Raw genomic sequence first — 17,193 nt, forward strand, 5'->3', positions numbered from 1 at the left:
CTTCTCTGAATTTTGGTTTCCTTGCCTATATACCTGAACCAATAATCAGACCTATCTCAAGGGCTGTGTTAAGATTCAAAGAAATAACTCCTATACAGTGCTTGACATGAGCCCTGCCACATGATCAGGGCTCAGAAACTGGCCGTGGTCATTGCTGATATGATGTGCTTCTCCTTCTGGGAAACTAGATGGCCAATCTCAGGTAGACTGCCCATGGAGAGGGGCAAGAGGCTGGGGCGCTCTGTCTGGGGATTAACAGGTGTTTCAACCAGACTACTGTCCCCTTAGGCAATGGCAGGTTGCAGGAAGGGTCCAGGCTCAGAAAAACCACTGTGCCTGCAAGGGGATGGGAATCTCTGACTTCAACTGGGGAACAAATTGGGCCTTGGCCTCAGCTTTGAGGACTGGGAAGGAGGACAAATCAGCCACAGGCTGGACAAATCAGCACACAAGATATGGAGCCTGGGGCAGGGCGAGGTCTGTATTGGGAGTACGGGTCTACCACCTTGGCGGAGGCAGGGAGCAAGGCCAATCATTTTCTAGGCCTTCTGAAATTCAGAAACATGAAATTAAAAAAAAAAACAAACCAGCACACACATAAAGAAATGGTTTTTTGCAGCTGTTTTGGCATTTGGGGAGTAATTTACCAACTTGGAGTTCAAGTTAATGAAGTTGGGGGTAGGCAGCTTCCATGGGAGTTCTGCTTCCTAGCAGTCTGTGTTCACCCAGCCAGCAAGGAAGGCCGAGTGGGTGGTCGGTGGGGAACATTAACAGTAACAAGTTGTGTATTTGTCATCAGAATTGAGCCCCCGGGCACAGGGGTAGTGCCTATGGCTGTTCAATGATGCATTTGTCATGTGGCCACTGACACAATCAATTGACCCCCTTACACACCGGTGTTTACCAGCCATTGTATAAATATTTCACCCCTCCCCAGCTGACACATAATCTCTTCTTTGCTGCCTCTGACAAATGAACATTTCTCTGTAGACTCTTAAATGAGTATGTGTCACAGCTATGTCACTGATTAATTTTTTTTTACCATCACGAACAACGATGCATAGAAATGTAACTTATATTCATTTCCCGGCTTGAGCCCAGCTGTCTAAAAAATTCCAGCAGCAGCTATGACTGACAGACAGCTATCCCAGTGCTTGGGCATGCTGACATGTGGTTGTGTGAGTGCCAGCTTGTTAATTACAGGCTTTCTCTTCCGGCCTGGCTGCTGAGTAACCAGCCACAGGGACCTTAATCACTGTTGGGACCAGGAAGGGCCTGCCTGCTTCAGAAGGCCCTAGGGGCTGGCTCCCCCACCCAGCCTAAACATACACATTTTTTCTCCTCCAAGCACTGGCCACCTTTTCCTCTGGGTTTTGGCTTGGGAACACCCCTGAAGTTACCTTGGTTACACTCATCGCCACTTTGAACTCTTCACCCACTGATCTGTGAGATCATGAGGGTAGGGGCTGAGTTTTAAATACTAAGCATGGGTTGGATGTGCCAAAAATATTTGCAGACATTAAATCAACTACAGTGTAATTATTGAACAATGTACCAGACACTTGACATGTACTGTTCATTTCATCTTTCCAATGAGTATTCTTGGAGCCTAAAGACCTGAGGCCAGAGGAAAAGGTGACCATTAACTGGGGGAAAAAATGGAGTGTGTGCTTAGACTGGGGTGGAAAGCCAACCCCAGGAGCCCTTGGAAGCTGCCATTCCTGGGCCCAACAGTGATTAAGGTGCTTGTGGATGGCTGCCTGGCAGCTGGGCCAAGTTGAAGTTCAGGTTCTAGCAGTGGAGGACTAGAGGTTCCAAGGGTAGGTGCTATTTGTGCCTTGGTTTGCAGCTGAGAAAACTAGAGGACAGTCCTTGCCATTGGACTGGCTAAGAGCCTGTGTTGTGGACCCCAGAGCCTGCACATCTAACTGTTCTCTGTCAATCTCCCCATCCCAGCCATCCTTCCCCGGGGCTGCCTTAGTGTCTCCTGCACTACAGCTCACCTCCCCTCCTGTCCTTTCCTCTCCTTCACATTTTCCTCTTCCTGGCAGATTCCCGAGTCACCTTGGGCTTCAGAGCAGACTCAGCATCCCTGCCCCCACCCCGACCCTGTCCATCTGCTGCTTCCCCTCCCCGCCCACCCACCCACTGGCACAGGACTGAGGCTTCAGCCGGTGTCTAGGCTGCTCACACCCCACCGCCTGTCTCCTGGCACCTGTGTCCCATGCACCTGTGTACCTTCTCTGATGTCATGTAGCCACTGGCTGGGAGCCAAGAGCACGACTCCTGGGGGCACTTCCGATAGATTAACTCACTCACACCAGCTCTGCCATCGCCCACAAGGCTCTCAAGGGACTGGCCTGAGGGAATTCTCTGGCGGTCCAGTGGTTAGGACTCAGAGTTTTCACTGCTGTGGGCCTGGGTTCCATCCTAGTTGGGGAATTAAGATCCCGCAAGCCTCGTATTGTGGGCAAAAAAGAGAGAGACTGATCTGAGAAATAGAGACCCCTCCCCTGCCTAATGTCATGTCCCTAGAGTCCACACAAGTCAATCAAAACCACTGATGTACATAGTAAGGTAGAGAGCCTGGAATGGGGGACACTGTGAATCCCAGTTTCTCTGTTTACCTACTTGTATCCTTGGGCAACTCACCCTTTATCTTCCTGTCTTTGACACAGGAGACCCTGGTATAACACTGGGCTATTATAAAGGTGAAAAGAGCTCCCATGGAGCAGCAACAGGCAGGCGCCTAGCATGCAGTAGGTACACAGGAAATGGCAAACCTTTCAAGGAAAGGACTTCCAAAACTGTCCCATCCTGACCAATCATCTCCCATCAGAGAAGAAAGGCTGGTCAAACATGTCTCCTGAATCACACGCAGCTGCTTGTTGATACCCAGTGGAACTAGGAGGCAGCCCTCTGAGACCCCATGTACCATGTACCACCTTCTCCACTCCTGGACTGAGTGGTGTGGGAAGAAGGGCAGCCCCAGGGAATGAGATGAAACTGCTGGGGGTGGAGTTGCCCAGAGGATCTCCTCTCACTTTCAATAAGCATCATCCAGAATGAAGGCTACATATGAATACTCAGTCCTGAATGAAGGACATGTTTATGTGCATTATTCTGCTGAAAAGTCCCCCAAACACTCTGAGTTAGGTATAACTGACCTCATTCTACTGATAAAGAAATTGAGACCCGAGAGGTTCAGGAAACTATAAAAAGTCACACAGAACCAGAGCTCACTTGAACTTGGGTCTATTTCCTTCCCAATTAAGGGCTCTTTACTCCCACCATATGCCGCCTCCCCCAGCTCTCCTTCCCCACTATGCACAGAAGCGAGCTCCAGGGAGTAGGCACCTACTGTTCAATGATGTCACCCAGGGCCTGTGTTATGACATCACAGCCCCAGTGGGCCTGCCCTGCCCCACCTGTGGGGACTTAGTGACGCCGAGCGCGAGGTCAGGGGGAGGAAAAGCCCAGATGACGCAGTACCGGGTAGGAACCAGGATGACAGCAGGTCCAGGGAGGGGGCTGATGCAAGAGAGGGGCCCACACAATGGGTCCTTCAGTTTCAGGGGTGGCTGTGCCTTCCCCCATACATTTCCTTGTTTGAAATGGAGCATGGAGCCCCGGAAATCAGGACAAAAGCACCACCCACAGCTCTGGTCTCGATGACTCAGACTCCACCTCCCACAGCCTCCTCCTGTGTGTGCTTCTGAATGTGTGTGTACCCAAGCATGTGTCCTCCCAGAGCATGAGGCTGTCAGCTGTGCATGCATGTGTGTGCACATGCACACACAGGGATGAGTCCACCTGTGTTCGTCTGCAGACCTGTTTCCAAGCCCAAGCCTGCAGGATACGACGACCAGCAGGGTCAGTGATGCTCATAACGTTAACAGCAGACGCACTTCATATGTTCAAAGGCACTGTCCTAAGCATTTTATATTTTGCATAGTGTGGAATCCATACAACAGCCTTTTGACTTGAGTACCATCATTATTCCCACTCTACTGATGAAACCAAGGCTCAGAGAAGTCATACTTCTTTTCCCAGGTCACACAGCCAGGAAATGATGTAATTTTCAGATGCCAAAGCCTGGGCCCAACAACATGTGCTTTTCTCCTTGCCCCCTCTAGGGGGTTTGGAGAAAAGATTCCAAGGGTCCTTTGTATCCAGGGTGTCTGAAGGAACTGGGGCTGGAAGCCATAGTCTTAAAGAAGGGGGCAAATAACACAGAGATGCTTGAGCAGGAGGGGGCAGGGCAGCTGTCTCTCAGAACAGGTGTCAGAGAAGCTGTGACAGCCACTTAGAACCACAGTGGCAAGCCTCCTTTACATGGCGATTTGCATATATTTGCATGCATTTGCATCACCAAATCTGTGGGATCGGCCCTAATGGTCCCTGCCTAGGAAGACTGGCAGAAGCTAAGAGGGTGGGAGTGAGGAGGAGGGCCTGGGGAATTCGGGGAAGGGAAAGAGGAAAAAGGCAGTGCTGTGGAAGCAATGGGAGGTGCTGGGCACAGCGAAGAGACAGTTTCTAGGGGAAAGCAGGAAGATTCTCTCCCCTGTGCCCTGAGTCCTTCCCCTGAGGGCAGTGCAGAAGGGATGGCACATTTAGAAATCGGAGAGAACAGAGGAGGGTGCGGGACCTAAATTAGTGAGTAGCGCTCAAGAGGAAGGCCTAGGCTGAGGCCTGAGTTGGAACCCCCAGCCCTAGGTCTCGGAAAGGCTGGCAGGAGGACAGGGGAGGGCCTGGCCCTGTTGTCTCCCGGCTGGGGCGGCTGCCCACTCAGCTGCTGGAGCTCGGTGGTTCTGTGTTGGGGCGCCATCTAGTGGAAATATTTAAGAAGGCGCCCCTTCCATCCTCAGTTCAGTTCAATCGCTCAGTAGTGTCCGACTCTTTGCGACCCCTGCACTGCTGCACGCCAGGCTTCCCTCTCCATCACCAACTCCCGGAACTTGCTTAAACTAATGTCTATCGAGTCGGTGATGCCATCCAACCATTTCATCCTTTGTCGTCCCCTTCTCCTCCCGCCTTCAATCTTTCCCAACATCAGGGTCTTTTCAAACGAATCAGGTCTTCGCATCAGATGGCCAAAGTGTTGGAGTTTCAGCTTCAGCATCAGTCTTTCCAATGAATATTCAGGACTGATTTCCTTTAGGATGGACTGGTTAGATCTCCTTGCAGTTGAAGGACCTCTCAAGAGTCTTCTCCAACACACCACAGTTCAAAAGCATTATTTCTTCTGCGATTATTTTTCTTTATTGTCTAACTCTCACATCCATACATGACTACTGGAAAAACCATAGCTTCGACTAGATGGACATTTGTCGGCAAAGTAATGTCTCTGCTTTTTAATATGCTGTCTAGGTTGGTCATAGCTTTTCTTCCGAGGAACAAGTGTCTTTTAATTTCATGGCTGCAGTCACCATCTGCCCCTTCCTCTAATGGCCTGCAGAAAATGAGTATCAATTTTGCCCCTGTGCAAGAGGCACAGTGTGGACCACGGTCCTGCAGCCTGCCTGGGAATTACAACTTTCCAGAGGATTGCCAGCAGGGAGCTTCCTCTCGGGCTCAGGTGAGGCTAAGATAGACCAATATAGCTAAATGATGAGGAGCTTAAGCCTTAAAATCAGAAGAACATGGCTGTGCCAGTACTAATATTGTGACTTTTGCAAATTAACCTCTGAATCAGTTACCTCATCCGTCAAAGGGGGATGATAATCTTTACTTGTGGGACTGACAGTGGCGAATATACGTTAAGAGCTTATTAGTGGGATCAGGACTAGGGAAAAGCAAGTGAGGTCCCTGGGACACAAAATTTAAGGGCACAAAACTTGAGGACACTGAGACACCCTCTTGGGCCCCTCATTCTTTCCCCTCTTGTCCTGGCCTTCCTTGCGAGCACATTGCCTGGCAGTGGGGGAGCTATTGCTGGTGATATTATCATAGCATTACTGCCTAGAGGATGCTGAGCCTTGGGGAGACAGCCCTACCCCCCAAGGCATAGAAGGCCCCATCTGACCTGGCCTGTCAAAGGTGTGAAGCAAATTTGGAGGCCAGAGAGCTGAGGGGGTGCTCCCCAATGAGTCAGGAATGGAGAGGAAGGCACAGACAGATAGGATGGAGGGGGATATTAGGTCACAAACCTCGTGTGGCTTCTCAGATTCCCTGTGCCCAACTGATAGACAAGGACGGGACACAGGCCTGATTCACAGAGGGTCACTGCGATATGCTGTTGAGAGCTGGAAGTGGACTGCGGCCACGTCATGCCTCTCTCAGGGTGACCCCAAAGAGCATCCATGGGGATTTTCCTGGTGGTCCAGTGGTTAGCACTCTGTGCTTCCACTGTAGGGGGCACAGTTTTGATCCCTGGTCAGGGAACTAAGTACAATGCGTGCTGGCAAGAAATTAGGTAAATATATAAATATATTATATATAATATATACATGTATATGGAGGAGGCACTGGCTACCCACTCCAGTACTCTTGCCTGGAGAATCCCATGGATGGAGGAGCCTGGTAGGCTGCAGTCCATGGGGTCGTGAAGAGTCGGCCATGACTGAGCAACTTCACTTTCACTTTTCACTTTCACGCATTGGAGAAGGACGTGGCAACCCACTCCAGTGTTCTTGCCTGGAGAATCCCAGGGACGGGGATGCCTGGTGGGCTGCTGTTGGTGGAGTCGCACAGAGTCAGACACAACTGATGTGCCTTAGCAGCAGCAGCAGCATACATGTATATATTATAAATATATATAGATAATTTTTTTAAGCTATCAATAGGGAAAGGAAGGGAAGTCCCACCCAATGTGCAAAGCTTTGAAGGGTACATTTGGTCCAGAAGAAGAGATGGATGGAGGTGTGGATATTCCCTGATTCCTGGGAAATGAATGTCTTGGCCGGTTGGTCAGGAGCCTGGAATGAACAAGACCAGGATAGATAGCAAACAGGATGGGGGAACAGTAGATGGACAGACCCTGGGAGGGGGCATCATGTGTGCACACTTCTGGACTTAGGTAAACATGCTGCAGGGCATCCTTTGCTGGGAGGCTCTGAACCAGGCAAATAGAATGGTTCATGAGGCGGGGCCTCTCTTCCTGCCCACCCCAAGTGCCTGCACCACAGCCCTTGGACAGAGTATCTGTGGGCCAGAGATGAGCTTGCTGTGTATACCAGACAACACGGGCTCCCCTCACCAAGGCTGAGCTGCTTCTACCACGCAGGAGGCTCGACCCACCTACTGCAAGACCCACCTACTACAAGACCCACCCCAAGCGCGTGGCATAGAAGAGCCAGCCAAGCCATGATGGCAGGAGGATTGCCCTGAACCCCTTCCTTCCACCCTGAAGCAGACTGTCATTCATCCTTCCTGGAACCAGTGAGTGCTCAGGATTCACACTTGTCTTCCTTGTCTACGGAGCCTCCACAGAGAAGGTACAGTAGTGGGGCCAGCTAAGACTTTTACACTTTCAGTTATTACATTTAGGGCTTTCATCCCCCTTTTTTTTTAAATATATGGTATGAGGTAATCATGGGATGCTGATCAGCAGATTCATCACTCTTATGCACTTGTACCACAGCACCCACAAGCAGTCGGCCTGGCAGAACATCGGAGCAACCTGTTGAATGCTCAGAAGATGCCAGCAGCGGTACAACACCTGTGGGTTTGGACCTTGACAGGGTACTTGCTTTGAATAGCACTGTGTCCCCTCTACCTGGAAATTACAGGTCTCAGAACCCACGTGGAAGTGGACTATCTCACTCTCAGATGTGCACAACTTTTCCTTCTTGTCCCCCGAACTTCAGGCTGTGCCAGTTAGAGGTCCTGGTTCCCAGAAAGGGAGAACTTACACCAGGGAACACAGTAATGTTTCCACTAAACCCAACCACCTGAAGCTCCTCACACTGGGGGTGTGCATGCACGCCCAGTTGTCCAGTTGTGTCTGACTTTTTGTGACCCCATGGACTGTAGCCCTCCAGGCCCCTCTGTCCATGGGATTTCCCAGGCAAGAATACTGGACTGAGTTGCAAGTTCCTTCTCTAGGGGATCTTCCCCACCCAGGGATTGAACCCGCATCTCCTGCACTGCAGGCAGATTCTTTACCCACTGAGCCATCAGGGAAGCCCCTGTACCAGGGGACCAATAGCCAAAAAGGGCATCACTGTACTGTTCAAGGTTATTGATCCTGGTTGCCAGGAGGAAGTGTGGCTTTAGATAGAACACACATAGATACAATGAAGGCAGGGCAGGGTTCCCCCGGACCCAGTCAGGGGATTCATGGGCATCTCTTAGACTGTCCCATCAGTGCTAACTGACAATGGACAACCTCAGAAATGAAAATCCCAAAAGGGCAGATAATCAAAGAATCAGACCTTTCTGGGACAAGAGTCTGTATGATATCATCAGGCTAGTAGCCCAGATGGGCAAAGGGCTAGTTGAGGGGAGGGGGAGCAAGAGATGACATCATCAGTTTGGACTCAGGACCAGATATGGCTGTGGGTCCCCGGCTTGCTTCTTAACCCTCTCGCCTGTATCTTCCTTGAGATCCCATCTAGCACTATCTTAAAGGGGACTTGTTTACAGTGGACTGTACCTCCCTTTGAGGAAAAGGAAGGTGATGACAACTTTGTTCTCATGAAAGAAAATGGAGGCACCGTGTTGCAGTAGGTAAGTCAGGTAAAATCAGAAGGCTCAAGGGGATCTCAGCAGCTCCAGTGGTGGGCCGCCTGGAGACACAAACCTTTCTTCTCAAATGCCTTGATTACCTCCTTGCTCTCTCTGATGCTGCCCCTCTGCTTTTAGGTTTAGACGAAAGGCCACGCTGTGCAGTTGCCGAGTGCCAACCCGGGGCTGGACAACAGAACCCAGAAGCTTGGGGTGCACCTTGACACTCGGCGGGGCAGGGCTAGGTTGTGGGTAGGAACCGTGGGCCACTCCAAAGTGTGAGTCTCCTCATAGCCTTCAGCTGAAGCCCCATGCATGTTGCATGTCCACCGTGAAATGCAGCCAGGATCTCAGGGCAGTGCTCCTCCCCGCCTGCACATCTTTTCTGCCCCCCGTCCTCCTTTGTCTCACCCTTGGCCCTCTGGGTTTCACCTGAATCCTGGCCACAAACTGCTTCTAGAAGACCTAAGATGAGGGGTGTATGAGAGCCGTCTCCCCTCATGTGTCCCACGCCATGGTCACTGCTAGAGCCTGCCTGACCACTCTAGTCCTGCTGCCAAAGCCAAAGAAATGGAGACAAAGAATGGAGAAGGGAAGGGAGGGCAGGAACCAACCAAGGTCTTTCCAGTTGGGGTTTGTTGACAGAGGGGGTGGGCACCTGAGAAATGAAGGAGGGAGAGCAGAGAGGGTAGAACGCTGAGTCCCCCCAGCTTTGTGCAGTGGCAGTATCATAGCCAATGAGATTTATCCAAGGCTCAATTATTGCCAAATGGAAAAAAAAGGAAACTGAGTCCCAGTGAGAGTTGTCTTCTGTAAACAGGTCTATGCAGGGAGCTTTGGGGAAGGAGTGGCTGGAGCCCTGAGGTGAGAAGGGAGGACAATATTTGCATCTGGCGGACATGCCCATCCCCACAGAGCTGCAGGCGAGGTCCTCTGAGTCCCCTTCACATTCTTGCGAGGGGGAGTGTCTGATTCTCGGATGATGTGGACAGTAAAAACTGCAGAAGCGAGTAGGTAGTGCTGGGGGCGGGGGGCGGGGGTGGCGGGAAGGCAGCCTCAAGCAGAAGGTCCAGAGCAGTGAACAGTGACCACTCCCTTTGCTAGTGCAAGCAGAGGGGCTGAATGAGGGCTGAGCGACCTCCCTCCTACCTGAGATCCCTCCCTCTCCTCTGGCTCCTCCACACCCCCCAGTTTATAAACACTGCAGGTTTCTGGCACGACCCCATCTCCAGAGCACAGCTTTAAACTACAGTGGTGTTATGTGCCCCAGGAGGGACCGTCCCAGTGGCAATCTGGTGGTTTTCAGGGAGGCAGGGCAGGAGGAAGTTCAAGCAGAGACTAAGAGACCAAATGTCCCTAATGTCAGCTCTGGCCTCACCCTCCCTTTCTTTAGATGTGTGAGAAGTACTCCAGGCTGGGGCAGAAGTCCAGGCTTAAAACTGTTCTGCTTGAAGTACTGCCGGTATTTTATAACAACTATAAATGGATTATAACTTTTAAAATTTGCAAATCACTATATTGTACACCTATAACTTATATAATGTTGTATATAAACTATATTTCTTTTTTTTTTTTTTTAAAGAAAGACTGTGTTCTGCTAGTTTCTGGGGTCTTCCCAGTCATTCTACCTCCAGGACAGACCCTATTTTTCTGCTTATTAAAGGCAGAAAGAGCGGCAGGTAGACCTGGGACCTGAGCCCCAGGCAGTCAGCCCTGCCCGCCTGGGCCACATAAATGGGACTAGAGGGGGCCATCGAAGGAGAATTCTCATAAAAGTTTTGCCGCGTTGCATGGCTTGCAGGATCTTAGTTCCCTGACCAGGGACTGAACCTGGGCCATGGCAGTAAAAGCCCAGAATCCTAACCCCTAGGCCACCAGGGAACTCCTGCAAAGTTTAAGGTATGCCTGTGCTGTCCAGTGTGGTAGCCACTAGCTACATGTGGCTATTTAAGTATAAATTAATTACAATAAAATGAAGTCACTCAGCTCCTCCGACTCACCGGCCATATGCCAGTGTCTCAGTGGCCACATGTGGCTAGTGGCCACCATGTTGGACAGCACAGATCCAGAACATGCCCATCATTGTAGAAGGTTTTTTTGGACACCACAGCTGCCCATTAACCTTATATTTTCTTTCCAGCTTTGGGACTTCCCCGGCAGTCCAGTGATTAAGACTCCGTGCTTCCACTGCAAGGAAGCTGGGTCCATAAAAAAATTGTTTTCCAGCTTTATTGACAGAATCGTATGAATTTCAAGTATACAGTGCAATCGTTTGATATACGTTTATATGTATTGTGGAATGATTACCACAATGACATTTAGTTAACACATCTACCACTTCACATAGTTACCATTTTTTTGTGTGGTGAGAACATTTAAGATCTCCCTTAGCAAATTTCCAGGATTAGGTACAGTATTCTTAACTGTAGTCACTATGCTGAACATGAGATCCCTGCCCACAAAGTGTACACATTGGGAAACTGAGAGCTGTGAGGGGGTGACCTGCCCGAGGTCCCGAGGGGAGCCAGTGCTAAAAGTGCAGGACTAGATGCCCTTCTTCAGCTGTCTGGCAGTGAAACTGCATTGAAATACCTCCTTGTAGATACAGCTCACATCAACAGCCTAGGGTGGAAGGAATGGGGCTCTAGTTCCAGGGGTGGGGATGGGGGTGGATGGGAGCTCTTCTGTGTTTATTCCTCCCCTCCCCCTCCCAGGGCTGCCCTGGGCCTCCAGGATAAAGGAGGCTCAGAAGCCTGGAACTCCCTCCCCTCCCCCACGATGACCTCATCCTCACAAAAATGTGAGGAGGGCACTGGGGAGGGGCTGTGTGGAGCGGAGTGTGTGGGTAAGGGAGATGGCACAGTCCTCAGGCCAGAACTGGGGGTGGGGAGGACTGCACTCATCCTCAGCGGTCTCCCTGCAGCCATCTTCCCAAAAATGCATCACCTGTCTAAACTCTTCTGAGAATGGAGACCAGAGCCCAACCAAGAACAAGAGTCTTCTTCACAGCCTGGCTCCTGAGGTCCCTTAATCTTGGGTGGCCTCAAACTCCCTGGGTCTTTGCTAAGTCTCTATTCCTCACAAGGCTTGCATCCCATTGTGATTCCTCTGCCTGACAGACCCTCCCTCCCACCCCCAATTAACTCCTAACCTTCTTTCTGATCTCAGCTTAAGCACAGCTTTCTGGACAGGCCTTTGCAGAACCCCAGACCAGGTCAGCTTCCTCTGTTACAAGTTGTTATAGTGCTCCGTCCAGAACACCCATTTTAGTGTGTACTAATACATTTATTTGGGGTTCTTTGATAACTGTCTCACTCCCCTAGTAGACCACACTCTGCAGTCTGTTTGTGCTCATTGTTATACCTAGTTGGGGAGGGAAAATTTCCCCTTCTACCCCTCTTGAGTTCTTGTGGCTGGACTAACAATAAAATTGACACAAGAGAGATTAACAGGAGAAAAAAGAAATTTTAATTCATGTACATGGAGGTCTCATAGAAATGGGACCTAAGAAGTAGCCAAAGCAGGTAGCTTTTGTAGTTTATAGAGAAAGAAACAATAAATGTATGAGATTGACAGGACAAAGAAACTTGGGTTTGGGGTACCCAATTAGTGAAGAATTTAAATAGCATTTGGTCTTGGGGCAGTAAATTAAAGAAGTAACAAGATTTGTTTTTTCAGGCTTCTTGGCCTGACCTTCTATCTTTGGTGATAAGGGCGCCCTTCCACCTCCAGATGCAGGGAGGGCACCTTTCCAATGAGAGATGGATTTCCTGCTTCCAGAGAGACAGAAAGGAAAGTCAGGGTGTCCCTCTTGCATTGGCTGTTTCTTAGTAACTTTAATTCAAAAGAATCAATATGTCATTGAGGCATAGTTTGGGGTGGCCAACCATAGACCCCCAACAATCTTTAAACCCTTGAGCAGCAGTTGGTTCATAAGAGATGCTCAATAAAAATATGACAGATATCTAAGCATGGGGAGAAATGTGAGAAATAAATGAAATAATCGAAGGGGAGTGTTTCCTCCTGCGAAAAACATGCCCCTCAGAGCCCACCCCCAGCCCGACTGACCTAAATGTGGGTGAGGTTGTGCCCTCTACCACATGGAACGGGAGTGAGATCTGGAGGCCATTGAAGACAATGGAGGTGATCGGGGGTGACAGGAAATTGGATGAGGAATAGCCAAATTGGTGGAACTGACAAGATGACAACCAGGGACCCTGGGGGATGGCAGAAGTAGGACAAATACAACGTGCCCTAATTTGACAATGGATGCCACGGGATGATTGATTAAAACAAGATCATGGGATGTACCAGGGCGACAGGGTAACAAGTAAGCTGGTTGTATTCTGGAGTCACCGTGGAAGTGACTGGTGAAAATAGTGACAAAGAATGGGGAGTGTTTATGAACACTTAATCGTGTTTCATGCCCTTTGTACATATTATCTATATATTTCTATGGATAAATCTTTACAACAATCCTATGAGGAAGGCACTATTACTAGCCCCACTTTGCAGAAAAGGAAACTGAAGCACTGAGATGTGAGTAACTTGCTCAGGTCCCAGAGCTGTTAGAGGTGTGGTCAGGATTTGACTTTAGAGGCTTTGCTCTTAATTACTACATCATACCATCCCCTTCCAGTGGGCAAAATGGTCTCCTAAGTGATGGGGGTTGTAGTAGTCAGTCTATGGTGTGGGTGGGGAGGAGCAGAGACATGGGAAGGGCTATTAGAAAGTTCCCTTCCATACCACCACCCCTGCTTGGTTCTGCCCCTTCCTCTGCTCACTAGTGCCCCTTTATCCCACGTGTTAGGATTAAGGTTCACTAATGTCATGGTTCATTCTTACTCCTCTCTCCCTTCAAAATGCCAGAGAGGTTGAATCAAACTGCACAAAAAAGACCACGACAGAGAGACAGACAGGGCTGGCTATGATAAGGTTTTTGGGGAGATAGGTTATCAAGGAGAGGACCCAGACAACTGAGGTTTGTGAAGCACACGAAAGTGTTGCTGTATGTTATAAGGTTATTTGAGAGATGAAACACTGGAGAACCCGTTCATTCTTTTTGGTTTCTGGACTGTACCTTATTGATAAAACCGTAGCTCCATGCATACTCTGGGTCGTGTGAGCCCTGCAGCTTATGTTTGGATTAGACCAGAGCAGGCAGATCAGACGATGATGGTTGGTAACACAGTCCCTCTTGCCAGGGTGAACTTGTGGGAGTCTGGCGTTAAAGTTTGGAGAGGGTTCTTTCCAAGTAGTACCACAGATGATACCCCAAAAGGCAAAGGCAACTCAGCCCAGACTGCCAGCCATGGCTGTCCCTGGAGTATAAAGTGAGTTCCCTGGCACTGCCTGGATTTGCCGATCTTGCTGTAGGTAGACTCCTTGGGCAATGAGAATGAAGGAGGTCTGGCTAAGGAGCAGGGATCCAAGAAACTCCCCCCCCCAGCCCCCCGCCGGGCAGGATCCCCTTCAAGGGACAAGAGCCACCATCCTGTCTCACTTTCATTCCTAAGAGCTGGCTCATCCTGCACACTACCATTCCCCCTGCTCTCTCCCAGGATGCCTTCAGCTCTTTCCAGGACATTCTGTGACCATTCTCTGTCCCTGATTTCTCTGACCCTTGGTCCCAATCATCTTGGAGGGTGTGCACTCCGACAAGGAGAGAGCTGACTTGGTGCTTCCCCCATTCTTAAGTATTCAGAGGAAATATCAACCCCAGAAGCCCATGCTCCTCTTCTGTGAGGCCCTTGATCTCCCTTTGCCCATTCATGAAGGTCGGGGCTGACACCAGCTGCAGGCTCACTCCAGAGCCCCGGTGCCCTCACCCCATACCTGGTCAGCTGGTTAGTGCTCTCCTGGGGAGCTGGAGGCGGGTAGAGGACAGCCTCGACCTCTCAGTTCCGGACTGCAGCTCCACAGAGAGGAGCTTGGGAAAAGATCCCTTGGACCCAAGTCCAGGATCACAGAGGCATCAACCCTTGTCTTCAGGAGCCTGGGATGCCTTCATTTCCTGCCTTCATTCTCACTACTCACCTCTGTCTTGGCCTATTTCTGCCCCTAAGAAGGCTGAGAATGGGAAAGGGGGTGGGGAAGGAAACACCCACACTTCCCCCCAGAACTCCGAGGCTCAGGGACACCCCCTCTTTCAGCTCCCAGTGACCCTGGAATTAAAAAGCTCTCCTTGCTACACTGTGCCCAGGCTACAGGAATCCCCTGAGTCTGTCCTGTCCCCTCAATGATAGACTGTGAGGCCACAGAGAGACACAGAGGCACACAGAGACAGAGACAGAGATCAGAGAAACTGAGAAGAGCCAGGGAGAAAGAGGAAAGGAAGATATCACCCAAGCGCCAGATGCTCCACTGGCCCCAAAGGGTTGAGTCAGAGAAGGGAAGTGGGGTCTGAGGGAGCTGGGTCTCTGCAGCTCTGCCCTGACCTTCTGACTCAAGTGTTCTTAACTTGGAGTCACTGAACTTGGATGGGAAAAAAATTACATTATTTTCACTAATCTCTAGCTGAAATGTAGCACGTCCGACCTTCATTTATAACAGGAATTACAAACCAGTCCTATTAGCCATAACTATGACTTTGTCACCAGTAGAAATCATATATATTTTTGTATCAGATTGCAGCATTGCAGATATTTTGAAATATCATTTATGCTCATCACTGCTTCAAAATTATGTGAGGCATCAACCTACCGCTAGATCTTATTTAAAGCATTAATACAGAAGCACATATATTATTATATCACTTAAAATCATTTTATAAGTGTATTTCAATATAATTGGTTTCCTTGGTAATCCTACATATTTCATCTTATGCATTTTAAAAACATTCTTCTGAGGCTGGGTCCATACATTTTGCCAGATTGTCAAAGGGGAGCCTGACATACACAAAAATGGGCTCAAAACTCCTGTATCTGGGTCCTGACCAGGACCTCCGGCACCCATCCCTCAAGCTCCCTGTGCCCTGAACTAATTTACCCAACTCTCCTCTCTTGTTGAGTTACTCTGAATCCTCCAAGAAGAAGCTGCCAAGGCAGGATGAAATGTGCAAGGATTTGAGTAAAGCAAATGCCTGTGAAAGAGGAAGGGAGCCAGGAGCTAGCTGGGAGATCTACGAAAGAGAGAGAAGGAAGGAAGGTTGAGAGGAAATATCCTAGGAGGAAATCTCTAGTCAATGTCCGCTGTCAGGGGAGCCACCTATCTCCCAAGACTAGACCTGTCTTAGGATCTCCACTGAGCTGGGTCACTGGCTGGGAGCTTCCCAGGGGGAAGCTGGCATTAGAGTAGAAGCTGATAGATTTCAGAGAGAACCAGCCAAAGCCCTTGGCCAATTTTCACTCCTTATAGTTGGAATTCTATGAAGAGCCTTCTCCTGGCCCCCCCAGTTACCCATCCAGTACAAAGGCATTCAGAAAACTCTTCTTATTTGTAAAATTGAGGTGGTAAAATTCCCTGTCTTAAGGGTTGTGGTGAGAATGAATCAAAATTTGCAAAGCAGTGTTTGCACAGGGCCTGGGGCCTAGTCAGTGCTCAATAATTGGTAGCCATTATTATGGCCATTTTAAGTATTGTCATCATTCTCCTTCTCAGCTAGAAGGGCTCCAGGATGCTGGAAATGGCTGCCCAGTTCCAAGCTGGGGCAACTGGGAGAGGAGGGGGCACTTCCCCACATTCCCTTCACCTTCCCCGGGTGGCAGGGGTCTTCCCCTAGCTACTGACAGACAGTTCCTGTGTCTGCTGACTCACAGCCAACTTCCTCTCATACAAACAGGAAAGCAAAGCCGGCCAGCGGGTGTCCCCCGCCACCCCCCCCCAACACCACGCACAGCTAAAGGCCAGCCCAGCTCTGAGGGGGAAGTGCCTCAGGCCCTGGGGACAGGCTCCAAGGCTGGGGCTCCAGACAGGACGCCGAGAAGGGAGAGGAGCAGGTTATCCTCAGGCCTTCTTCTCACCACTCCCCTCCAAATTGCAATAGGGAGGTGGGAAGAAGGGGCTTCACCCCAGGATGAAAAGGCTGCTTGCTGGGTAACCGTGCTGACAGGGCACCACCCTTATCTTCATAAAGGGCAGCCGCAAAGCCTGGTTTGGGAGTAAGGATGTTGCCTTGCTACCCTGCATGCCTGGGAGGAAACCTACACCAGGCGCTTGAAGAGGGAGAAGCAGTTGAGGGCTCCTCTGCTGGGCCTCGGGCCTCTTTCCCCGAAGTCAGATGGCGGGGCTTCTGAAGGTTTGCCAGCTTGGAAGGCTGTGGATATCCATCCGTGACTTGTGGATGTCAGCTTCTGTTCCCCGTTAACTGGGTACCAGAGTCCAGCCACCCTGCTGGGCGTGGGAGAGGTGGTGCCCTGGGGACTTAGGGTCCGATGCTTTCCCTCCCCTTTTGACAAGACGGACGGGGAGGGAACGGCGGCGGGGATGCAAAGCTGTCCCTCGCAGCACTCTCTTCTCTCTTGTTCTACCCTTGTCCCCAGTTCCGTCTAGTCTCTGCCTCTTTGTCCCGCTCTTTAAGGCTGACTC

This window comes from Bubalus bubalis, chromosome 9, assembly GCF_019923935.1.
Source record: "Bubalus bubalis isolate 160015118507 breed Murrah chromosome 9, NDDB_SH_1, whole genome shotgun sequence".
Taxonomy (NCBI): domain Eukaryota; kingdom Metazoa; phylum Chordata; class Mammalia; order Artiodactyla; family Bovidae; genus Bubalus; species Bubalus bubalis.